The sequence below is a fragment of the Siphateles boraxobius genome, unplaced genomic scaffold, assembly GCF_051911475.1.
Source record: "Siphateles boraxobius isolate OS27281-9 unplaced genomic scaffold, OSU_SipBor_1 33, whole genome shotgun sequence".
NCBI lineage: Eukaryota > Metazoa > Chordata > Actinopteri > Cypriniformes > Leuciscidae > Siphateles > Siphateles boraxobius.
In genome coordinates this window covers 4,704,736-4,731,645 of record NW_027508953.1, presented here as the reverse complement: position 1 = coordinate 4,731,645, position 26,910 = coordinate 4,704,736, and the positions used below count along the sequence as shown (strand labels likewise).

Genomic DNA, 26,910 nt, shown 5'->3' with positions numbered 1-26,910 from the left:
CTGGTTAAACACCACACATACAAATTGTTAGGTCAAGGGATTAATTTATGTTTTTACACAGACATTTTCTATTTTTTTTTGTTGTACGTCCACTTAACATTATTTTATTATTTTCTTTCGTGGTCTTTTCATTCTTTTGACCCTAAAATGAAATCAATCTTCTACTAATCAAACCGTCTTTCTTCTATATTTCTTAGACCCCTGTGCGACCAATCGAAATTGTATTCATTTATAGATGTATGTATGTATGTATGTGTATTTATATATATATGTGTGTCTGTGTGTTTGTGTGTGTGTGTGTGTGTGTGTGTACATATATATATATATGTGTATTTGCACTGTAATCTGTGTAAAAGCTTATTTATCCTAATGCACACACACACACACACACACACACACACACACACACACACACACACACACACACACACACACACACACACACACACATACACACTGTACAGGTAAACAGTCTTAATAAGCTTACAAATCATCTTCTGATGGTTTCTTAAGGGGATTGAATTTCATGCACAAGATCAGCACACATACACACACTGATATAGATCAAACACATCCTCTTTCATTCCCAGACCTTGGTGTGTTGAAGTGTTCGCCAAGCTTTTGTCTGAAAACACAACACCATTCAGTTATCTAGTGACCAAAACATACTGTTTAAGTTTAATGACTTAAAGGCTTTGAACGTCACTTTCCTGTAACTTTTGATCAATTTAATATGTCCCTGCTACATAAAGATATTAAATTACTTTTTTTTTTGCCACTTTGAATTTTTTTTAAAAACTTTTATTTCAGCAAATATCGAAATTATATGATGTTATAAATTTGGCTTCAAAGAAGAATTGCACAAGTAAAAGTTTAAAAAGCAAGTTTCCAATCTCCTAATGCATTTCTGTGTTTACTCATGATGACACTTCTGATTTGTGTATATATGAATAATATGTATTTGTATGTTGAAACAACTAGGTCAGGTGACCCCCCCCCCCCCCCCATCACTCCTGCTCCTCCTCCCTATACATCTATCCATCTTCCCCTGTTCCATATGCAGGATGAATATGGTGAGTATACGTGGCGGTCAGCTGCATAATTTGATAAAGAAATCCCATGCTGATTACCCAAGAGGGTAACCACGGGAATGGTGCAGTTGGTGAGGGGTGTAGTTTACCTGACAGGCTGCCCAGCTAATCCTACAGCTAAGATAAATAGCTAGCCTAGCGCAGACCGTAAGTGGACTTGACCTCTGCCGGCACGGCAGCAGCGCATGTTTTAAGATAATGAGGGAGTTGTGACATGCACTCATGCGAGTGTACTGTGTCTATATTTAGCAGGAGATTTGTTATCGTTTTCTTTGAGTCGTAGCATACGGCAACAAAGGAAATCTCCAGTCGCATTAGCGTATTGAAAAGAGCCCTCGTGCATACGTGAACTTCTAGAGCAACTCTTGAAAAAAAGGCTCTTGTCAGGGTGACTGTGTTTTCAAATTTCTCTTTTTGGAGACCTTGAAAAGAATCTGAATGTCTCAACCGGTTCAAATGGACTCAAAAGGATGCGCCATGAGCGTGAAAGACGCTCTTTTTCTGTGTGTGGCTAAAGAGACACCCCCGAATTGGAGTGTGTTCACCAGTTCTCCATTCAGCCGTGCACTCTGACCCCTCTCGCCTCCCTTTGTCTGCCCATGAGGGGCAGTGGGGGTTGACAAGTTGACCCCTGACCTTCGCCTCAGCCCTACCCCTCCTCCACCCCTCTCTTGTGCCCCCTTCCATTCACATGCAGCCACTCATCATCCCCCTCTCCTCCTTTTCATCTCGTCCCGTCTTTCTAAAAGCGACGTTTTCTTATTGACTCACTCGCTGTCTCAAGTTCAAGGCCTTGTGGGCCGCTTGCATTGAAGCAGACTGAGGAAACCTCTGTCTATACTGTCTTAATTCACCATGTTCTTGAATTGCAAGCAACATTTTGGAAACAACAAACAACATGATGTGCACCAAAATTGCCTCCAGAATTTGGAGATATTGCACATTGTAATGTTGTTTTAGTAGACCATTGAGATTGCCTCCAAATTTATCTCCAAAATCCAAGTAAATGAACTGGGGTTGGGTTTAATATAATGACTTGTGTTGCTTATTTTGGTAACACTTTATTTTACAAGGAATTTCTTGCCATAAATATTGTTTGACCTCAATTTCCAATGCTCATTATAAGTCCAGCAGCTCTTACAAGATTAATCAAAATACGCAAGAATAACTTGAATGAACCACGAAATCCTCAGCTGTCAGTAAATACCGCAATACACAACCAATGACCTTTCATGTCACAAAAAACTGTGGAAACACGCGAAAGAAACATGGCCTCGCATACAAGTGTCCTTTATTTGCTGCTCAGCAGACACACATTCACATGTTTTCCCTCTGTGTGATTCAACAAAAAACGAGAGGTGAGAGGTGGAGTTGAGCGATGTGAATCGTTGAAAAAAAGAGATGCATGTAAAGGGTGAAAATTAATCAAAACATACACATGTAAACTCATAGAATGTTTTTGTGTGAATGTGGTTATGATGACCTTTCTTTGGATGGTGTAGTTAAATGACTGACCTCAGAGTGGAGGATTGAGGATTGAAAATAGAAAAGGGAGGAGGATTGAGATCGGGACAAAGGCAGAATTTGTCGAATTTTCATATTGATGTGTTATTTAAATATTAAATCTCAAGGACATGATATATTTTAAGTGCTTCTGAGTCTGGATGTCTTAACTGCAATGTAAATCTTTGAAATTTGAAAATGTTTGCAACATTTTTTGGTATACTCTGTTAAACTTAATTATAATATTTACTGAAGATTTTTTCATAATATTTACGGAACAATTTGCTTGACGACAACAGACTGCCGAATGCTCTACCATAGAATATGATAATAGTTTATTGTACAGCTGTGAAAGGAAATTAAACATTACTCTGCAAGTACAATCTGTAGAAGCAGTTTTTAAGACCCCTATTTTAACACACACACACACACACACACACACACACACACACACACACACACACACACACACACACACACACACACACACACACACAGATACAAACTTACTCACATACAGACATACCAACTGCGCTTTCTGTCCTAAAAGCCCTTTTTACTCCCTCAATTTTGTCCATTTCTCAACCATCCTCTCAGCTTTTGTATTAGAAGGCCCTGATAAACCACATACAGAAAATAACACAAAAAGATGTGCTTGTCAGAATTATTAGCCTTACCACATGTGTCTTACCTTGAAAAATTTTCCTCACTTCTTTGTTTATCTGTTTGGTAATTACAAAACTAACAATTGTGTGTATCAATACACTTAATGGTAAATTGTGTTCATTCTCTGTATGGCGATACAACTGTAGGAATGGTACATTTGTGTGTGTCGTTTTTCAAGGCTAGAATTATTAAAACATTTGTCACTCTGACGGAGTGCTCAGAGAATGTTGTATCTGTCTACATTGTACTTTAGTGTTATTTTAGCAATAAACATATGCTGGTGACCACATAGTCATTAGTAGTGAACCTATATGTTTAGGTAATGCTGCATACTAGAGCGTTTACAGTCAATTTATTGTTTGAAAAGTCTCCCATGAATACAAGAAATGCTAATGATGTAGTGTATGCTGTTTTCAAGAAAGCATTTAATACAGTCAGTCTGTTCACTAAATGTATTATAGTAAATTATAGCTACATGGAATATTGAAATCAGCTTTTTAAATTACAGTAGTCAACATTTGAAGTGGATCAAAAAAGTTAATCAAAGTTGTCCTAAGACAAGAACGGGTATTGTTCAAAATGCAATGTATAATTTTAATGAAAGGTTTTAATTCACTTCAAATGTTGACTACTGTTATATATACACATATATATATATATATATATATATATGTGTGTGTGTGTGTGTGTGTGTGTGTGTCTGTGTGTGTGTGTGTGTGTGTGTGTGTGTGTGTGTGTGTGTGTGCAGTCTTCAGTGTCACATGATTGTTCAGAAATCATTCTAATATGCTGATTTGCTGCTAAAGAAACATTTCTTATTACTATCAATGTCGAAAACAGTTGTGCTGCTATTTTTGTAGAAACTATTTTTGTGAACACTGGAATGCCTATAAATTTCAAAATAATTTTTTATTGAAATATAAATTTTGTCACATTATCGATATCCTTGCTGAATAAAAGTATGAATTTCTTACCCCAAACATTTGAACAGTAGCATATTTTAACTGACATTTTAGAAAAATGAATATGAAATGAGGACATTTTTATTGGACTTTTCACTTACAGGATACCGTAATTCAAAGTGACTTCTTGTTTATTCATTTATTTATTTTAAGCTGTATAATCTCTTAGTTAACATGACTTTGTATGATTAAATAATAAATATTCTTTCAGAGAATGCTGATTGTTCATTTATTTAATTAACACAAGGTAGGATTTACGGACATCAATAGAGTCACAGACATTGTATTGATGAAGAGCGTCCAGAGAGGTTGTTGCGTGTTCCCATCCGTATCGTTTCTGCAATGAGAAGGCTAGTTAACAGGAACGGGGGAGGTGAGCGTCCAGGGTTCGGAAATGAGAAATGACCCAAAGCCACACCACCAACCCCTCCCTCACTGTCCCATCCCCCTCTCCTTTATCCTTCCCCCAGGAAAGAACATAGCAGAGGGATGGGTCAGAAGAAGAAGGGGTGAAAAAATAGGTGGATGGGGGGGGGGGGGGGGGGAGAGACAGAAAGCATTAAAATTCATGGCCTTTTTTATTTTCCCCACTGAAAATCAATACCGTCTACTATGGATGAGGTGAACAGTGGACAACAGTGGTTGTGGGCAGGGGCGGATGGAAGGGGGTGGTTGGGGGGGGTAGATAGATGGATGATGGGGGGGGGGTTGGATGGATAGGTTGTTGTTCATTAAGTGTAAGCTGCAGTGCTGGGGACCCGTAGAGGCTATTGTCCAAGTGCCAGTAACATAAGGAAAAGAGGACGATGGGCCAAAGCAAGACCATTGAACGGGCAGGTACACACGGAACACACATACACAATTCCAAACTAGCTTTTTTATGGTACCATAGTCCTTGGATATTCGGTATTACCATCAATAGAAAATCTGGAATTCAAAACCTGGAAAAAGAGCAGCTTAAAACAATAAAATAAAATAAAAAATCACCGAGAAATAAAAGTAAAGAGTAAATAATGGAGGATTTATAATTTTTGGGTGAATATCGCTTTAAGGTTCTGCACCATTTCTAAGGTAAAAAAATTGCACATTTTTGACCTCATTTGTGCAGACAAATTTGAATCAATTCAAGCTTCGAACAGAATTTGAAGCACCGCAAGATTCAAAACTAAGCTGAATCACTTCAAACTTTTAATTTACTTTGAATCAATGCAAACTTCAAACCTCAACATGAATTTAAATCACTCTAAAGGCAGAGACACACCAAGCCTACGGTCAGCTGTCGGGCCGGTTTTTTAGCATCAGTCGGCTTAACGGCTTAATCACTGTTGGCTCTAGTCGGACGTCGTCTGTTTTTTTGGCTGATTCAGCATGTTGAATCGGCGTCAGGCTGTCGGTGAGAGAAAACTCTGATTGGCTGTTCAGCTTAGCGAACGAGTCAGTGCACGAGTATTAAAGCAAATGTGATGAAAGCGAGCAAAGTCAAGACAGAAGGCTGTTATAATTTAACATCACCTTACCTGAATATTTTAATGCAAAATTTTTTCATAATAACATGAGCCTAGAATGAAGAAAGTGATCAGCATGAATCATAAAAATAGACTATTGATACCTGCTGATTTAGACGAATATTTCCTTACATGCAGGTGCAGAACACACTTAGTTGACAGACGCCTTTAGGCCTTTTGGTGTGTTCAAGCCAAGCGTGCCGCACAAGCCCTGAAAAGTGAAGCCTAAGCGGCTCGACCCCCCCCCCCCCAAGGTGACCGGTCCTAGTATAGTTCACAAACCCCGCCTCCCCATTTTATTCAAAGGGACGTGAGACCAACTAAACAATTAAATTACACTACACATATCTTTTTTCAAATGTTTGTTTTTAAAATAAGTTTGTTTTAGTTAGTTATTTGATGCTATAGTATAAAAACGGCGCTGTGACGTCATGATTGACAGCTGTGATTGACAGGTGATTGACAAGTAGTCACTGAAGCACCAACTGACTTTTTTTCGAGATCTACGGAGGACTGAGGAGATTGGAGCTTTAAATTTAAAATCTAAATTTCTATAATTAATTATTTCACACCGACATAATGCCTGTGCTTGCGATTGATTCAGCGAGAGTGAAGGTGGGGCCTTGATTTTGCGGCTTTACTTCCTGCTCACTACTGCGCAGGTCTGGTCCCGTAATCGCTACTGCGCAGACTCAAGTCCCAAGATGTCAGCGCCATATCGGGACATTGGCGGCTTCACTTCTCGCCAATGGAAGAGAGCGAAGGGGCGTTGTCCATCTTTTTTTACAGTCTATGGTTCAAGCCCAGCTGACATCAACACAGTCGGCTTTCATCTACGATTGTTCTTTGGTGTGTCGGCTTGGTGTGTCCCGGGCTTAAATTCTTTAGTTTATTTTCCAGCAGATTTGAGACCATGTGAACTAAGCACTAAATCAAATTTAAATCGTTGCAAGCATTGAATCGAGTTTGAATCAATGAAAGCGGCAAACTGAATTTGAATCGCTGCAGCTTTGAATTGAATTTGAATCAATGTCTATCTGAATCTGAATCACTCCAACCTTCTAAGTGACTTTGAATAACTGCAAACATCAAAATGAACCATATTTGTGACCATGTTAACTTGTGCATACAGTCAGATTTTCTTCCTTCCGCTGAAGTACAAGATGATCTTTGGATCATTTTCAGATCATTCAGATTTTTTTCATGTCAGCTCCAGTGCTGTTGTCATTAAAGCAAAAGGGAAGCACCAGAAATTCATGTAAATTTGAAAGTTTTCATTGAAACGGCTATGCTGATGATATGGTTTGCTATGAAAAAAAGCTGTTAAACTAGAAAAATGCTAAATAGAAGACACTTGGACCCTATTCTATGTTTATATATAATGTCCTTGTATGCAGCCCATCAGATACGACAGCTTCTTGTCCCGGCTTGTTCACACTCAGCGGTAGTCTGGTTACTCACTCTATTCTCGGGAGGCATGGAGAGACACTCACCTCTCACACTTCCTCCCCAGGACACCAGGAAGCCCATTACGATTGTGCATATATGTATGTCCAAACGCTCGCACACACTCATACTTGTGTATATATGTGCTCTGTGAGGGGGGCTCTCTGTGCATATACAGGACTTGTGAGGATGGTTACTATGGGGATAGGTGTGGAGGTGTAGCCCATGCCTTTTTTTTCTGACGTGGGTAAAAGAGTCATAAATAATGAAAAGGAAACTGCATTGAAATGCAAAGGCTGAGGCGTAGACATGTGGGTCGTATCGACATTTGTGAATTCTGGGATACACACAGTGCAGAGTTTCTATCAAACCTGTAGAGCCTGAAATGTAGCAGCATTTCTACTGATCTTGATAAGTTGTCACCTTATATTTATGTCATAAATTATTAAGATGTGTATTTAGCTAAAGAAAATCTGAAGTTCTTGAGAATCTTTGTGCATTTACAGTATTATTGTTGCATTTAAAAAAATTATAATATGCAAATGTATCAATTAATGTATACACTGCACAGAATTAAGCTGTAATTAACTCAGTTTCGTTTTTTATTTTACCTTTTCAGAAAGTTTGTTTGTTGAATAGTCATACATTTGGTAATTAATTATTATTATAATTGACAGAAAACACGTTTTGTTTTTTTTAGAATAAAATCCTTTTTTTCATAATTTGCATATTGAAACAGGAATGCATAAGTATTTGTGTGTATGCTTTGTGTTGTGAATTGTCCTACAGTGCTTGGTTTTCTAATTTAGCAATATTTCCAGCATGCATTCTTATGAATCACTGCGAGCTTTGAATCAAATTTGAATCGCTGCAAGCTTCAAACTGAATTTGAATCACTGAAACTTAGAATCAAATTTGAATCACTGCAAGTTCCAAAACAAATTTGAATCACTCCAACCTTCTAATTATAAACTACAAGACTATTTTTTAACTATTTTCTAAACTCCTCATTTAATTTAAATCACTGTAAATTTTAAATCATATTCAAATCCATTCATGCTTAGTTCGAATTGAATTCTAATTAATGCAATCATTTGAGTTCAATTTGTATGACTAAGTTTCAAATCCCTGCAAGCCTCAAAACAAATTCGAATCACTTGGCGCTTTGAAACCGCTTCGATTATAATGGGAGTGTTTTAGGTTTGTCGTGCCACTCGCTCACTGTATAGATGGGGTTTCATAGACTTTCAGATGACAGATAGAGGTTTGAATTCCACATTGAATCGCACTTTGAGTGGCCTTTTTTATATCTAAGATTACACATGGAGGTGGACATCACGGATATAGGCCTGAAGTACAGATAGAGGTTGGAGTGCATTTCATGCTCACAGGTGAGGAGGAATGTGTGTGTGTGTGTGTGTGTGTGTGTGTGTGTGTGTGTGTGTGTGTGTGTGTGTGTGTGTGTGTGTGTGTGTGTGTGTGTGTGTGTGTGTGTGTGTGTGTGTGTGTGTGTGTGTGAACGCGGACCCTTTGAAGTGGAAAAGGCCTCTGGTTGGCAGTAGGCCAGTGCATCAATAAAGCCAACTGGAGTTTGAGAGCCAGTGAGAGGCATTTAAGTTCCATTTCTCCCAGGCCTTACAGCTCAGGAAAGACCTATCTCTTTCTCTCTCTCTCTCTCTTTCTCTCTCTCTCTCTCTTTCTCTCTCTCTCTCTCTCTCTCTCTCTCTCTCTCTATCCTCTCTTTCTCTCTCTCTCTCTCTTTCTCTCTCTCTCTCTCTTTCTCTCTCTCTCTCTCTCTCTCTCTCTCTCTCTATCCTCTCTTTCTCTCTCTCTCTCTCTCTCTCTCTCTCTCTCTCTCTCTCTCTCTCTCTCTCTCTCTCTCTCTCTGTCTGTCTTTCACGCACGCCCTCACAGAGAGAGAGTAATCAGGCCAGTCTTGTGCACTACAATGTACGAGTGTGCCATAATTGAATATATGTGTCCAGCTGTTTATGTGTGTGTGATTGGTTGCTGATTTTGAAGTGGCTTGTTAGACACACTTGCACAGTAGGGTTGACTTTCAAGTTTAATCATGAAAGATGTTTTTTTGCACAATCTACAAAACACACAACTGCAGCTGGAGACACAAACATACACTTCTTTCTTTAGTTCTTGTCTGCTAATCTTGCTTCATCTTATCACTAGTAACCGCAACATGTAACTACACCTCTCAATTTGTACGTCTGTTTCCTCAGCAGTGATTCACAATTTTCGTCCAATACAAGAGGTGGAAACCTGTGATTTATGCAGATGCCTGATAAACTTTTGTTATTCCTATTTCTTTCCAGTAAAGTTGCAGTTTCACGGCTTTTTTCCATTTCTATTGATGCTGAGTGTGACTCAAACCCGAGTCTCAAGGCACGTGTGTAAGGCCCTAAACATACTTTATGCAGGTACAAGGTACAAGAATCTTTTGTGCATGCATACTTTCCAAATTTCTTATTTACAAATGTGATTAATTAGAATTTTTTTTTTTTTTACTTTTTGGTGCCACAGACTAGGGATGGGAGACATATTATAGTTTGCGATATACCGGTAAAAAAATTTCTCACAATAAGAATTAGTCTTCCCGCGATAATAACGATAAAACCTAGTTGATGACGGGACCCATTCGCAGCTCATGTGCATGGCGGAAGGCGGACGTGAAGCTGAGGCGAAGTTTATCGCTAAACGAGTAACTACCTCTACAAACTGGAACTGGTACACAGATATATTTTCACCCGCCTATCTCGCCGAACACTGACCGAGTGCTTGAGAGTTTCGCTCTCCGTCAAGTGATCCGTAAAGCGCACTATATCAGTTAATTTCAATGAATGCACTGTGTATTTGACGCGCAGTAAACACTAGTGTGAGGCGCACGACTCGCTGTCACTTTGCTGAGAGCGCTCAGTGTTTCTCACACACCTGAAGAGAGAGCAAGAGAGTCTTACATACCACACAGAATTGAAGTGTACGATGCACTTGGAGTTCATTTGGAATCATTCAGCTTTTATATGAGCAAGCAGCAACTAATGCGCAAACACAGACGTGATTAATATTCATGAACGCAGCAGCTCATCAATCCTTAGTGCGGTTTATTTTGTTATTAGTATTAGAATTCGTAGTAGTATTATTATCTTATCGGTATTATTGTTAGTTTTTTACATTTCAAACTTGTAAATTATTTGAATTATTATTGTGTGATGTTTTTCAGTACAGTTGCACTATTTAAACATTAGCTGCACTTTTACAGAAGAAACGTAACTTTTTCATTTCCGCATAATAATGCCAGAAAATATCGTGATATATTTTTTAAGTCCATATCGCCCAACCCTACCACAGACCCTCATAAAGAGAAAGTTTCCTGTTTGAAAACCTCTGGCCTGTGCTATGATTATTAAAGGACATAATTCCACTTAAACAGGAAAACAGGGCGGGACATATCTAATAGCTCCTCCCCCTTTTAAAAATAGCCAATAGCGTTTTGTTTATATCACAGCTCAGCCGTTGAGGTCTGTAAAGCTATAGTGTCCTCCATATCGCTTTAAAATATAGCATTCTGTGCAGAATTCAAATAGATCAGTTACGTTTTCTGGTCTGCGCCGACTCGCTCATATGATCCTTATTGTGTCTCTGGACCAGAGGAGACTGTGTGCGCTGCGACGGTTCGCATGACACTAACATAAAACCAGACTTCATTCTTGTCAAGTTGCTAATTATAAACATATCAACAGTTTAAGTAACTTTAACTAAGATTGCTCTGCCATCTCAGTAGTTGACCTAGAAAATAATATTTACTGTAGAACACAACAGCATCAACACAAACCTGCATTGTATTATGAATTTGCTCAATTGGTTTGTAATACATTTTGGGAGGCTGTAAAGTTGAGAGTGGTAAAAAATGTTTTGAGTTTTAACCACTAGCCCAAAGTTGTTTTTTAGGTTTTTGAATTGTAAGGGTTAAAAATATTTAGATATTCAAATGTTAAATGACGCCAAAAGTATATAAAGAATGAGCAAAACCACTTATCCATGATTTCTTCGCAGAGCATTTTTTTAGTGTTCACTAAAAACGACAAATACTGGAATCATTTAAACTCTTGTTTCCCTGTTTTACTTTCATTGACTCTTTCTTTGTCCACCACAGTGTTCCGTGTCTTTCTCGGTCACGTTAGCTTCGTACAACTTGTTGCATCACTCAGCTTTTTTTCTGCCAACTCACAACCTATTTGCAGTACCCCCCCCACAAAACACGCAGCCGCCCTCTCTCTCTTTCTGTCTCTCTCCCTCACCCCTTCTCTCTATTGATCTAGTCATAGTTTTCTGTCTTCAGCCTGCTGGCTGGCTGGCTTTAATCAATACAGATAATTGTCTGCTTTCTCCCGATGCCAAACAGTCTGTGTTTTTTCTCAATGAATCCAGGTCTTCCCCCAACTTACACACATACACACACGCAGGGTCCACCTACCCGGGATCCCCCCCCCCCATTAATGACGGGAGATAACCTGCTTTCCTTACCGATTTTTCCTCCCCCCCCCCCCCCCCCCGCTCCCCCTCTCATCGATTGCCGTGAGATATCGCCCCACGTGCACCTCTCTCCCAGTGTAAACACGCCGAACACGTGGCACCACAACTACACACACTCTCGCATAAACAAATACGCAAAGCATGCATTAGCAAATACGTGTGATGTTAAATTTAGGTTAAGTTGACATTTGCTCCATCTGATTATAATAGGTAAAGATATCAAAAACTTATTTAGTTGTTCATAGTTGAATAGCACAAATTGGTTCAACTTCAAGCCTCTTACTTCTAGATAAATGTCTTTACATGGTAAAGTCAGCTTGCTTGGTAGAGTCAGTACATATCTTCTGATTTCATTGTGCTGATTTAGTTGATGACAAACATGTTGTATATAATGTTCAGTATGTGATCAATCTAGCGTGGACCTTGGCTAAACAATTTTTTACAGGTTACTGTGTGGGCTTCGAATCCTCAATAAAAACCAAATTCAACTTTGGCAATTTGACTTTTTTTTCAGTATTTTCTTACAGATGTGGTTTCAGACGTGCTCAATTCAAACTCAATCAGACATTCACCCTGTCGTACCTTTAAAAAAACTTGACAACAAACATCACAGGTCAGTGAAAAGACAAGGATGTCTTTTCCCAAAAGCAGCTTACCTCAAGATATTGTCAGGCAAGGTTTTGCAAATATTTAAAAGTGAAGGACGTATCTACATATGGAGCTGTTTTATGCTCAAGGTCATCTTAGAAATGATGTTGATGAAATTCGGAGCGGACTTGAATGGAATCCGCTCGATCAAAACTGAATTACTATCAGGGAATAATTTCTTTGCACACAACTTGACGGATGTTCTTTAGATCTCTAAGCATCATTAAGCATGCAGGAGAATCTGTTTCTTTGTCAGGTTAATGCTACATATAATAGCATTCATGTGTTAAAGACAACATTAAATCAATATCGACTCCATTTACTTTATTAATAAATGCCCCCTGGTCTTACTGTGCACGATTCATCAGTGCATTTTTTTAAAGTATATTTTTTATAATCTGTCATTACTTTCTCTGTCGGTGAAATCGCATGACTTGATTAACCTAATGTAACCTGGGCAGCAGCATGGGTGGGGAAAAATTATTTTTTAGGGTTAGTTTACCCAAAAATATGTCATTAAGTACTCACCCTCATGTCGTTTCAAACCTGTAAGCCTTTCCTTCATCTCTTTTTGATGAAATCTGAGAGATTTCTGTCCCTCCATTGACAGCTACAAAACTGACACAATTCAAAAAGTTCATAAACAGATCTTAAAAATAATTTTACACGAGAATTACACGAGAATGAACCTCAAACGTGCTGCGTAACACAAGAATGAACCTCAAACGTGCTGTGTAACACGAGAATGAACCTCAAACGTGTTGCGTAACACAAGAATGAACCTCAAACGTGCTGCGTAACACGAGAATGAACCTCAAACGTGCTGCGTAGCACGAGAATGAACCTCAAATGTGCTGCGTAACACGAGAATGAACCTCAAATGTGCTGCATAACACTAGAATGTACCTCAAACGTGTTGCGTAACACGAGAATGAACCTCAAACGTGCTGCGTAACACGAGAATGAACCTCAAACGTGCTGCGTAACACGAGAATGAACCTCAAATGTGCTGCGTAACACTAGAATGAACTTCAAACGTGCTGCGTAACACGAGAATGAACCTCAAATGTGCTGCGTAACACGAGAATGAACCTTAAATGTCCTGCGTAACACGAGAATGAACCTCAAACGTGCTGCATAACACGAGAATGAACCTCAAATGTGCTGCGTAACACGAGAATGAACCTCAAATGTGCTGCGTAACACGAGAATGAACCTCAAACGTGCTGCGTAACACGAGAATGAACCTTAAATGTGCTGTGTAACACACGAATGAACCTCAAATGTGCTGCGTAACACGAGAATGAACCTCAAACATGCTGCGTAACACAAGAATGAACCTCAAATGTGCTGCTCAACACGAGAATGAACCTCAAATGTGCTGTGTAACACACGAATGAACCTCAAATGTGCTGCGTAACACGAGAATGAACCTCAAACATGCTGCGTAACACAAGAATGAACCTCAAATGTGCTGCGTAACACGAGAATGAACCTCAAATGTGTTGCATAACACGAGAATGAACCTCAAACGTGCTGCGTAACACGAGAATGAACCTCAAACGTGCTGCGTAACACGAGAATGAACCTCATTGGTTCTTGCTGAACCTCAAATGTTCTGCGTAACACGAGAATGAACCTCATTGGTTCTTGCTGAACCTCAAATGTGCTGCGTAACACGAGAATGAACCTCATTGGTTCTTGCACGTCAAGCGAACATACTTGAGCTTCCTTTTACCCCAACTGATGTGTGAGTGAATGAATGTTTATATGTAAATAAAAGCATAAATTCAAGTCTTTTCAGAAAATGCGGACTAAACCGCTCAATTCATATGGATGAGTTTTATGATCTCTTTATGAACTTTCTGTTGAAGTGTCAGTTGTGTAGTGTCAGTTGTGTAGTGTCAGTTGTGTATCTATCAATGGAGTGACAGAAAGCTCTCAGATTTCATCAAAAAGATCTTCATTTGTGCTCCAAAGATGAACGAGAGTCTTACAGGTTTGAAACGACATGAGGGTGAGTAATTAATGACATTTTTTTTATCCCTTTAAGCAATAATATCACAGTATGATATGTTAAAGTTTAGGGTTAGGGTTAATCAAATCAGGGTTATCAGTGACAGTGCCTGGTTTGCAACCAGAGTTTGAGTCTGACTTTACTCATTTTCCCTTTATATTGCCAGAGAAGTGGCAAAAAAAGGGGGCATAAATACTTATGAAGGAAAAAATTTTTTTTTTTAATTTTCTATTATTCTAATTGAAATATTCATTCACATTGAAAAACATTATGGTTGTAGGTCAGTACAATCTGCATGTTGCATGATATTCTTTATTGTCCTTTACATACATTATTTCCTTATTATTGTCCACTTTGTTTTAGAATTTTTTTCCTCTATTCATTAGTCAGTGGTCCAGTGTCCAGTATTGCGGTTCTGGAGATTCAGCCATTTTGTGTGTCTGATTTTTTGCTGGTGCAATGAGAACACGGCCTGATCCAATTTGTGTTGGTCACCAGTGTGAAATGGCGGTCGGCTGGGGGACCAGCGCTCTCCAAAGCCTCTCAGCTCTCTTCCTCTCCTCATTTTTCTCTCTCTTTCACTCTTTCTCTCAGCTGGTGATGTGCCACTCTTCCAACACCTCAGTACACTGGCACCCAGCAAGACCACAACCCAGCAATCAAGAGACGGCACACATATACATACAGGCACTGACAGATATACACACTCTTAGTCTCTTTTTTAAAATAAAAAGAATCACATTGATATTGTTTAAATATTCACTGAGATATAAATTATTTTAAATGTTATATATATATATATATAAATATATATATATATATATATGTATAGTATAGGTTATACTGTAAAATTATTTAAAATTTAAAATATACATATTTAAAATGTAAATATATATATATATATCTTACAATTATAATATTTTACGACATTTATAGAAACTATATCGCTTTGTGTCTTTAAATAATCAGATTATTATCTGATTATATTATAAAAAAATTATTTTCACAAAGTTACAACAATTTTTTTTTCTTAAATTAAATAATACTTAATATAATAGATGGATAATATAGATTATACTGTACAATTTGTTAACATCTCAAATGTTATATATATATATATATATATATATATATATATTATCAAAGTTACATTAAGAACTGTATTAGATCTTTCTAAGACATTTATTGAAGACGTTTTAAAAGAAAAAAAAGGATATTCCTTGACAAATGAGCCAAATATATTTCATAACTCATTGAAAGACTTATAATTAATAATAATTAGTAAATAATTATTAATAATTTTAGTTCATGATTTTGTTCAGACTTCAGAGAATTTTGTATATTCTTAAATTGAGTTTTTGAATAAGATGGCATCAGTAGCATTCATTTTATACATTTTTAGGACTTTATTTCTTTATTTTATTTCCTTTTGACAGAAAGTGCTGTTCCCTAACAAACTACAAATCAAAAGGTGACTTCACAAAGTACTTTTAAGCCACATCGAGCACACGCACACTCCCCTTTCAACATCTTTAACACAAAAACACATATCTTGCCATTTCCCCTTCAAATACACACACTCACTGTGATTTTGGTAAAATTGCCATGCTTGACGACCATATAGCCGACGACGTAGCAACAAAGAGAGTGCGCGAGCGAGCAATGGATGGGGGGAGATGGGGGTGTTTGTGTGTGTCATTTGGTGAGTGAACATAAGTGGCACTGAGGCGGTGGAAAGGTAGGCTGATGGAGAGGGCGAGGTAAAATTAGACAGCAGAGTGGCCACCTTTTTCAGCCAGAGCTTAGGATGCCGTCCAAGTACGAATGTGGCCATGAGCCTCGCCATTCAAAATGGAGTTTTGTTAAATAACCTGTGATGGCTCTCAGATTATGAAAGAAGCGCAGGTGCTGTGGCCGAAATGGACGAAAGAAAGACAGGAGGAGGAGAAGAGGTTGAACACACCCCAGGGAACCATGGGTGAAAAACCTTGCCCAAGGGCACGAGCGAAGGGTAGAGGGGGCCTTCACACACAACTATCCCTTTCTTTTTCCTCTCCCTCCATTCTTCAGGGGAATTGTCAGTTTATTTCCACACAGCCTTCCTAATGTTTTCAGATGCTGAGGTGCTGTTAGCATCACCGCGTTAGCCGGCGACAACACACCTACCTTACAAAACAGTCTTCGATCCTTCAGGAGCAGGAAAAGCGTGTATCTTTCTGTCGATTTCTCTCCCTTTTGTCACTTTTTCACCTCCCTTCACAGGAACGCTGACATTTGTTGAGCCCACATCAAGAATAGCGCTTAGCCTAGTGCGCAAGACGATAAAAGAGACAGGAATGAAGAAATTAGTCTGAGGACGTGGGAATAAGAGATCTGTAAGTTTGTGTGTTTTCGTCCATGTTTGAATTGTAAGGCCCACTGTTGATTCGACTCCCTGCCGCACTCGTGTAAGAAGCGCTCGGGTAAATACAACCCAGTTCTCGAAGCGCCTCGAAACTGTGATTTTTAAATCCCCAGGCCGCATAAACGATGCAAGAAAGAGTGCGTGAGAGAAAGCAAAACAAGTAAGAAAGAAGAAGAAGAAACGAGAGGAAAGGGGGGAGGAAGCCGGCGTTGCAAAAGTGCCTTCAATATGTGCAGGTCTGAGCGCCCTCCGAGAGGGGCCCCGATCGATACCAACTCGGAGCAATAAAGCTTTCTCCCTGTCATCTCCACAGAATACAAAGCAGAATGGGGGAGAGAAGGGGAGGGTGGTGGTGGAGGGGGGGATAGAGGGGTGAAAAGCTGTTCCGCTAGCCAGACCAATTTCCTAACCCTCCCTTCTCCTCTCCCTCCACCTTTTTTAGCCCTCCAACTACTACTACTATGTACAACACCTTTTCTCTCCCTTTCTCGCACTTCTCCCTGTCCGCCTCGAGTCGTGGTGTTGTATCTGCTTATATTATTAATAGTGTTTGAATAAATAAACTTAATAATTAATCTCTTCAGTTTTAACCGGATTGATAGCAGGTGAAAGATTCCGCAGGATCCAGCCGAAATGAAAGAGGCATGCGGAGGGACTGGCCGCCAGGTTTGAGCAGGCCGGAACAGGTTTGAGGTCGTAGCCTTAGAGCGAGAGAGAGGTGGATGTGCAGGTGAGGAAAGAAAAGAAAGACGTGCGGCGCAGGCGGCGAGGAAGAGGTCAAATAAGTGTTCTCTTTAATTGAGAGCCAATTTAAGTCTGGTGCAATCGATAAACCCATACACCAAGCAATCTGCCGTCCCCCATAACGCATACATCATGCTGTTTAGTTGCTTAGTAGATTCTGTCACGGACGGACACCGTCCCCCAAATGGGATTGGCAGACACGTCAGATTCACTACGCTCTTTGAACTTGCCGTACAATTTAGAATTCTCTACGTTTTGCGCTTTTGAGGGTCATAATTATACACTGCCTCTCTCAACGTCTAAGCCCTCCCTCTTATCCTATATTAAGAGACAGCTGTGTAAATCTTCGTTGCCTTCTCCTGTCATTCCCTCCTTTTATTGTACAATCACAATGCACCTGCAATCACTTTTCTTCTCCTCTTTGTCTCTCGTCCTGCTTTTACTCATATTTAATACGATTGCTGCCACCTTTTTTTATTTTTTCCTGTCGTCCACTCCATCCCTCCATCTCTGACACCTCCTGTCGGGGTGAAATAATAGAAGGACAGAGGGTCGGGGTGGACGGACAGAGGGATGGAGGAAGGGTAGAAGCGTCAGCCTCCCTCCCTGTTTTGTGTGTTCCCCCAGGGAGGGTGGTAATAATGGTAGCCATACAGGGGAGGGGGGAGAGGAGCGATTATTGTCTTGTAGGGAGTCAGAGGTATCGATCGGCCCAGAAATATGTGGTGCGCGAAAGAGGTACTGTATCGGATATAATATACACTCCTGAGACGGCAGGCGCAGAGGCGCACACACACACAATAATACAAAATACCAACTGAGAGACACTCACGTACACACACAAATACAAAATACCCACTGCCGGAGAGGCTTGCGCACACTCCAGCACAAATATATTTACGTAAATCCTCTTTTAGAAACACATGAGGCTAAGATGCACTTGAAACACACAACCACAGCTAGAGGCCAAGAAAATACTCCCGACATGCTGCCCGTAAACACACACACTAACACAAATAAACCCCAGAATATTCTTAAGAGCTGAAAAGCCTCTTAAAAAATGCATTAAAATACAGAAGTATTTTTTTTATCCCTGTAAGAACAGAAAAACATTTTTACTTCAAAACATTTTAGATCACTAAAATGCATGTTGTTCAAGTCTACTACACAATATATGTTTAATTTACACCATGGCAGTCAGAAATTACGGTGCGCCTTTGTTTGAATTGTGTATGAATATTTTTACTCGACATGTTAGACATGTACACACACATGTTAGAGAGCAAATTTGTTTGTCTGAACAAAACCAAACCAAGTTATTACTTGAACACCGAACATTCAGGTTTTTAGTTTGATTATCACACACACACAGACACACACACACACACACACACACACACACACACATGCAGGTCTTTCACTGCTGTTGCCTGGCAACGTGGCTAGGTGGGAGAGCTGTGCTGTCCAGTGATGTCATGACCGCAGCTGACCAGCACTGCTGTACCTAGAGAGAGAGAAATAAACTCTACGACGAGGCCTAGAGTTACCGTAAAGTTTTTTTGTAATTGTTGTTGTAAAAATCTTATATACTACATGATGTGATGCAACTAAATGTATTATTAAAATGTACCATGTCTGAAGAGAATCTTGAATACAAAACCTGAGCAGAACATGATGCAACTTTATTAGTAAATTTCGGTTAGGGAGAGCGAGAGAGGTCTACTTTTAAACCTGTACCCTCCATTGTTCTGCTCCATTGTCTTTAAATCAGGTCAACAGCCGATAAGATTTAACACCCTAACCTGCCTCTGCATCTCTCCTTGAGACGAGGGGGAGTCACGGCTGTGCTTGAAGTATGGGAAGGTGTGTGTGTGTGTGTGTTTGCACTGCATCTTTAGAGCCCTGCATTTGTTGTTTTGGTATTGCATTAGTTTGGATCAAAGGGATATTCCTGGATAAAGCACTATGGACGGTGTTTCTTTGTGGGATGTTCCTGATTACCACAAAAAAAGGACACTTTTTTTGTTAAAACAAATAAATAATGTTTTGGGCAGTTTTGCACTGACATTGGAAGTCTGTTAAATGATTAACCCTATAGACTTCCATTTTTCTTTGTATGGCTTAAAGGGATAGTTCACCCAAAAATGAAAATTCTGTCATAATTTACTCGCCCTCAAGTTGTTCCAAACCTGTATTCATTTCTTTATTCTGCTGAACACAAAAGAAGATATTTTGAAAAATGTTTAAAAACCAAACAGTTGTGGGGCACCATTAACTTCCGTATGGGGGAAAAAAAATACTATGGAAGTCAATGGTGCCCCACGACTGGTTACCCATATTTTTCGAAATATCTTTCTTTGTGTTCAGCAGAAGAAAGAAAGGTTACACTTTATAAGGTGACATAGTTGCATTTTACTTGTAAGTGTTTGAGTAATATTAATTAACTACATGTACTTACTATAGAGTTATGGTTTGGTTTAGGGTTAGTTTAGTTTAATAAGCATAATTTACTGTTATAGTAAGTACTTGTAGTAACGTGTAACTACGTCACCTTAAAATAACGTGTTACTGAAAGAAATTCATACATGTTTGGAACAACTTGAGGGTGAGTAAAAGATGACAGAATTTTCATATTTTGGTGAACTGTCACTTTAAAGTGGTAACAATTCAAAATAATTGACAGAAATATTATTTTTGTTGTTGTAATATTCATGAATTAAATAAATACGGAATAAAATATTATAACTTGGACTGGCTAACACTAACAAAAGTGAATCTAAGGTTTAATCATCAAAAATAAATTGCAGGTTATCACTTTTTACAGTGTACAAACTTGTATGCCTTTTTTCCTCCTGCATGTCAGTTTTTACATTTAAAATTAGACTAAAGCAAAAATAGATGTACGTAAACATGTTTGTTTACCCATCCTTTGGCACCTAATTACATCAAAACTAATTGGGGCAACGCAACTAGTCTATGATCAGCAGGCCAGCGTTATTTATAGAGCTGTCCCTGAGAGAGACCCCGCCTCCCGTTCCTCCGGGGCAGACGTACCCCTCACTGGCCTCCCCAAAGGTCAAGGGGGCCAAGACCAGGGGGAGGGGGGATGAAGGAGGGTGTGCAGCGGAGTGACCCTTGACCCTAACACACGCCACCCAGCATCCCTCTTTCAGTCCCTCGCACGGACACACACACACACCCACGCGCCGTCTGTCACGGCCCTGACAGGCGTTACTGAAGAGCTTGGGGGGTACATAAAAGGAGGCCCAAAAACTTGCTAAACCCCTGACCGTGACCCTGAGCATTACACACACACATATTCAGAAGACAGATCCATTATGAGCGCTGGGGTAAAGGGCTTATACCAGAGGACGCATCAACTGTCCTGTGTGTGAATAATTATGTGTGTGTAAGGAGGCTGTGTATGGTGTTTGGGAAAAAGCGTGAAAGTGTGTGTATATATTTTTAAAACAATGCAAGTAGGTGATTTATGGTTGTTGCTTGGATATTGCGCGGTAAAATCGATAGTGTAACACTAAACCCAATGTTTCAAACATTTTCTTTCTACACTTCTAAAATTTGTAGTATTATTAGTTGTATATGTACAATGTTGTTTTATATAGGCTATATATATATAGGCCTATAGCCTATGTAGCCTATATATAATAATAGCTGAATGTTTTGTCAAGGACAATTCAGACACCATATATGTAAAGATTAGACGTTTAATGTGTTCTGTTGAGTTTAAATTATTTGAAAAGTTACAACATTGAAATAAGCCTTTTCAAAATATTTCCCTATATGATAAAAAAAAACTGTTGAGAAAATGTGTTTTAAATATTTGAGGTGATAGACAGTAGCTACAGCATATTGAACCGGCTGTATAGGCTACGAATGTCCCTCAGAGCCTCGTTTTCATATATGACGTCCATCCACAAATAAACTATTAATATTTAAATCGCATGATCTCTAAAACTCGATATAAATTACTTATGTTGTAAGTTACAGATAACATAATTATATAGGCTACATTGGGATCTCACGGAACGACATCAACCTAATTTACTCTGAAAAAAGAACAGCTTTCCAAATGTAAATCTCAATTAGACGTGAAAAAAAGTCAAATTAAAATGGGCATGGAGTTAAAGCAAACGAATAATATCGTTCATTTGCTCCTCTGTACAGGCGCTCGTCCAGCGCGAGACTGATTCAGTTTCGGACTCTTTTATTCACAAAACTCGAACCTATTTAGCCTACACGGAAATTAGACTCCTGTAAAATAAACATGGCGATGAAAAAGTTAAAAGGTGAAAATGTCAGAAGGAAACGTCCTTTCGATCTGTGAAGACTCTCGTGCAGGTTTAACATCTACTCTCGTGTAATGGAAATCAGGTTTCCTAATAGCAGCTTTGCTAATAAAAACCACAACATTTAAATACATAAAATAAACATGACCAAAAAAAGTCGAAAAATTTTAAGAAATCGCTTGTTTGATGTGTAAAGCCGCTCGTGAAGCTTGTTTCTCGCATGATTATTAATGGTACCGCTGCCCTCTTGCGGTTCATTGGCGCTATTTCAGTTTCATTTTCGCTGGGCAGATGTGGTAATTTTTAGCGCACCGAGAACGAGCAGTGGAAAAGATAGGCGTGTGAAGAGCGAAAATGATATACACTTGTTTTTCGTTCTTGTGATGAGCACTTTCCAGACACCCCAGCACTTTCTTATGCTGACAAGACCTGTGAGTGTCTCTCCCTCTTTCTACCCCCTTCTTTCTCAACATTAAACTGCCCACAACTGTACAACAAAGAATAACCACATATTTTGCCTGATACGTGTCTCTAGATAATAACTTTTCCTTTCGTGTGTGTGTGTTTGTGTGTGTGTTCACTCGTACCCGTGTTCAAAGATGTCAGAGGAAGTGTAGGGGGTGAAATAAAGCGGTGTTTGAGGGTGGAGAGATAATGTGGGAGGGAAATGAGGAGAGAGTGACTGTATGAGCCCTTATTTCATTCATTCTTTCATGTGACAATTAGTTGTACTGGCACAGCTGAGCACTTTTCAAGCTAGAAGTTTGAGTCAATAGCCTTGTGTTGAGTTAGAATTGAATATTTAAATAACAGTATGAATATTTACTCTGCGATTTGCATGAGTTGTTCAGCGAGAGCAGTGATTGGTCAGCTCATTAAGGTGTCTTGAGGTGGACTGAACTATTGCAAACTGATAAACCTGAGAGTCGCAGACAGAAGGCTGTGGTTTATTTATAAAATGGCGGCTATGGCGAAATGTCTGAATTCCAGGTAAGTCAGTGTCTTTCTCTCTCGCTTTCCTTCCCTCTAATGATCTCTCGAGAGGGGGCCGCAAGGTTAATTAGCTTCGCCTTCACTAACAGACTCTGCTAATGAGAGGACATCAAAACTAACTGGACTGAGGCCTAAAGTAATGAAATGTCAGGAGCAAATCTCTAGAGGAATCCAAGAGACTTGAATATCAGTGTGTGTGTTTGTATAAGAGGTGTAATCTATGTTGGTGCAGTGTTTAGGGCCCTGGTATACAAAGAATGTGTACACTTTTCATATATATATATATATATATATATATATATATATATATATATATATATATATATATTAATATCATAGGTGAGCCAAAGAGTATGAAAAATCAGTGAAGTATATGTTTTATTTATATAGCAGCTTTCCTATACTCAAGGTCACTCCATAACTAACAACCAGACATTGGACAGTCACACTACATTACAAATAAATAAACCACGACCCAATAGCACAAATATGACAGTTAAAATAAGCAGCTAAAGATGTAGAAGCCAGATATTGCCAGAAAAGATTTGAATGTGGGAGATCTTGTGAAGTGCATGAGCGGTTGAGAGGGTGTTGGTTTTGTTTGTGTGTGTTTTTAATACTGTACTATGTTTTTAAGGTGTTCACATGATGGTTTACGGGAGTAAATTAAGTTGCCATCAGGGCAGTATATCAGTTTTGCTTTATGTTCTGCTGTGTCTGCATTTGTGCTAAAGCATTATGTTATAGCAGCAAAATGTTATGAAACAAAACAATTAACACACTTTTAAGGCTTTGTACCTTTTATCTTTAGCCAAAGTGTTTAAATCGCAGTTTACTATTTGAATGTTGTTTTTGAATTGTATACACATAGCATTTTATTTTATATTTTATTTGTGTTTTACTAAATACTTTGTTTGAATCTTTAGTAATAGTCAACTAAAAAAAGGTTTGGTTCTTTTACAGTAACGCTTACGAAATTAAGTGATATGCCTCTTAGATTATTAAAGCAAAAATATTTTATCATAGCTTTAGTTTTGGTCGAAATGAATAATGATAATTATTAGTTATTTAATAATTATTCAAATCTTAATTTAATAAGGTAATTTTATATTCATAATATATGTATTTGGCTGTTGGTTTTATCAAAAGTGACATAAATGTATTCTTTCAGAATGTGCATTCCCATTTTAATATGAATTAATATCATGTTCAAATATTTTTTTTGAAAAATGCACATTCAAAGGCTTTCAGACTAGGAACATGACTTGTGAATTTGTTTCTCTCAGTCAGCGTTATAATCATTAAGAAATTGTGACTGATGCTGATTGATTGAGTTTTTCCAAGAATATCTCTCGTGCGTGTGTGCGTGTGTGTGTGTGTGTGTGTGTGTGTGTGTGTGTGTGTGTGTGTGTGTGTGTGTGTGTGTGTGTGTGTGTGTGTGTGTGTGTGTGTGTGTGTGTGTGTGTGATGAGAGTGAGTGGAAGGCCACACGTTTAAACAGGAAATGGGGTGACACTAGACTGACTCACACAGCACAGAGGTTTGTGGGTAATACTGACAGAGTGACAATGACATGTGAGTCAACCTCAATGTTTTTCACACTATTTTGTATATCATCAAAATAGTATAATGTGAAGGATATTTCCAATTGGCCTTCGTGAGGGTTTTGGTGAATTAGTCATGTTTATTGTGTCCTTTGAATAAAAAGGTCAGTCATTACCGAAATATACCACAATCTTTAAATAACGTAGCTACGCTGTAATACAGAATTTTGAATTTGTAAATATTTAAATGGGAATTATTTCCTTCCTTTGTGTTAACATTTATTTTATCCAACAAAACAATCAATAATATATATATATATATATATATATATATATATATTAACATTGATATGATGATTATATTCAATATAATAATATGTTATGCGATGAGATTAGAATATAGTAAGCTGGCAATGGCAATAATTGTGGACTAAAATGTTGAGACAAATTCTGTGTTCATCAAATATACTTTAATGGAGTACCATAACTTTAAAAAAATGTTATTATATGACGACGCACAGTATAGACTTTTAGAAGTAAAGCTCTGTAAGAATAAAAAAAATTCCATAGAAACACAAAAAAGGTACTGGTGATTTTCTGCCAGGACAAGTTTACAGACACTTCATTCAACCCTTAAACACAGTGTGTAATTTAAAATCAATATGGACAATTCCTTCATTTTAACATTATTGGGCCCATTTTTTTTTCATACTTCTCATACAGTGCAGTCTTACGTTTTCTTTATTGGACATCTACATTAAGTTAAGTTAGTGTCTCTCTATATTTATTTTTACAGTCTAATTTACCACAGCCTCATTGGACCATGTATCATTATCAACCACACTTTTGCTGTGTAGGCTTTATGGTTTATTACAGATCATAAAAGTTCTCTCTATTGAAATTATATGTTCATCAAATCAGATTTTGCTTTCTTAGTTTTTTAAGAACATTGGTTTTCTAAAGAGACTGAAAATGAGAAGTTCTGATTGAATCTTAAAAGCTTCCTGGACCTTAAAGGGTCTCGAGTCAGACACACAGATGAAGGAAGTGCGAGACAGTTTTATGCAACCAGCACGTCATATTCGCTCACCCAGGTCCATTCGTGGCTTTGAATCATGAAAAAATAACTCGGTGGCTCATTGACCGTGATTTACACTGTGCTTACGATCTCTAGTTTACCTCACCAGCGTAACTGTCTGGAAGCAGGTGATCAATCTTTTCTTTCATTTCCAATCATTTGACTATCAATATCAGTGAGTAATTCATCCTAATTTAGTAACTCGCTCGAATGCAGTGGGTGGCGGAGGATAGAGGTTTCGGGTTCCTCGGTTGGAAAGTGGCTTTAATTTGACTTCTATGACTAAAGCAAGTGAAATTTGTGAAACACCCCAAAAAAAAAGAAAAAAAAAGGCGCCCACGGTCGTAATAGTCGCATATAGAGTGAGGGAGCTGTTCTCATCGAGTGATCAGAGGACAAAGAGAGTTGAGCAAAAAACATTCCGGTGAGTCAGAAACACACCACCTTCAAGAACTCATTTAGAAAACATATCACACACTACTAAAATGCACCTTATTCTAATATTACTGTAATATCGGGTTTATAATTTGCTTTCTGTGTGTGGTTATTTGTAATGTAAAGTTTAGTTGAGACTGACTTCGCGTGATTCGTGCAATCATCGATTTATGCGTTAAAGTTCTGATCATTTTCGATGAAATATTTAAGTGATGAGGTTTACGTCATTCTAAAATCGCATTGTATGTTTAAATGTCTAATTAAAATGTTTAAAGTATTAGTAGTTGCGTAAGTGGCTGAAATTCAGGTTTTTATTTTATTGCATTTTAGCATTTAGTAAAAGCATATATTTTGACATTTTTAAGTTTACATCTATTAACGTTAGAGTAATAACTGTTAATCATTGGTTGCCATGAATTCCTATTACTTTTTCAAACTGTATGTTTACATCTTGATGCTGTGGCACGTTTTCGTAAAATGGTTCAAATTTTGTTGACAGTGTTATTTTCATTTGGCGTTTTACTAACTGACGTGATGGCTTCCATAAAAAGAGTCTTTGTAATATGTTTTATGTTCAGCATGCTCGTTCCAGCCGCGTAATATGAACTAATTTAACAATAAGTGAACTGGACAGGGAAATCAATTTGCTCCTGAAATGGCTGTGTAGATGGTCTGATGTGGCCATCAATTTCACCGTGAGTAAGAAAGAGAAAAGCTGTTGTCCTCCTGCGAAGTGCAACACGTGCTCTCGCGGGATGAAACCCTCTCCTCCCCGCATTAACAGCTATTGCGGGTGTGTTTGTGTTTGTGTGTGTGTGTGTGTGTGTGTGTGTGTGTATCTATATGAATGATGCCGTGCAGGATGGGACATGCCCCTCCATCCCTGCTGCTCTCTGGGAGGCGCAGGTGCTGTATTAGGATGAAGAGGGTGTCAAACAGGACCAAAACAGAATGAAATAGAAAAGTAAAGGACAAAGGAAAGACGGATAGAGCCATCGTGCTGCACGTTGAATAGTTTTGCT

At 38.5% G+C, this 26,910-nt stretch overlaps 1 protein-coding gene across 9 annotated transcripts in view; it reads left to right on the top strand.

The window, feature by feature from the left end:
• pou2f2a (POU class 2 homeobox 2a) overlaps positions 1 to 26,910 on the top strand; it is a 52,223-nt gene that overhangs the window by 6,759 nt on the left and 18,554 nt on the right. For 2 of the 9 annotated variants that reach the window (XM_077194931.1, XM_077194930.1), the window contains exon 1: positions 25,643 to 25,877. The exons of 6 other annotated variants lie outside the window; for them this stretch is intronic. The gene's annotated coding sequence lies outside the window, so the exon portion shown is untranslated. Of the gene's footprint in view, positions 1 to 16,643; positions 16,759 to 25,642; positions 25,878 to 26,910 lie in introns of those variants that run through there. One more of the 9 variants, XM_077194932.1, reaches the window with a different exon arrangement.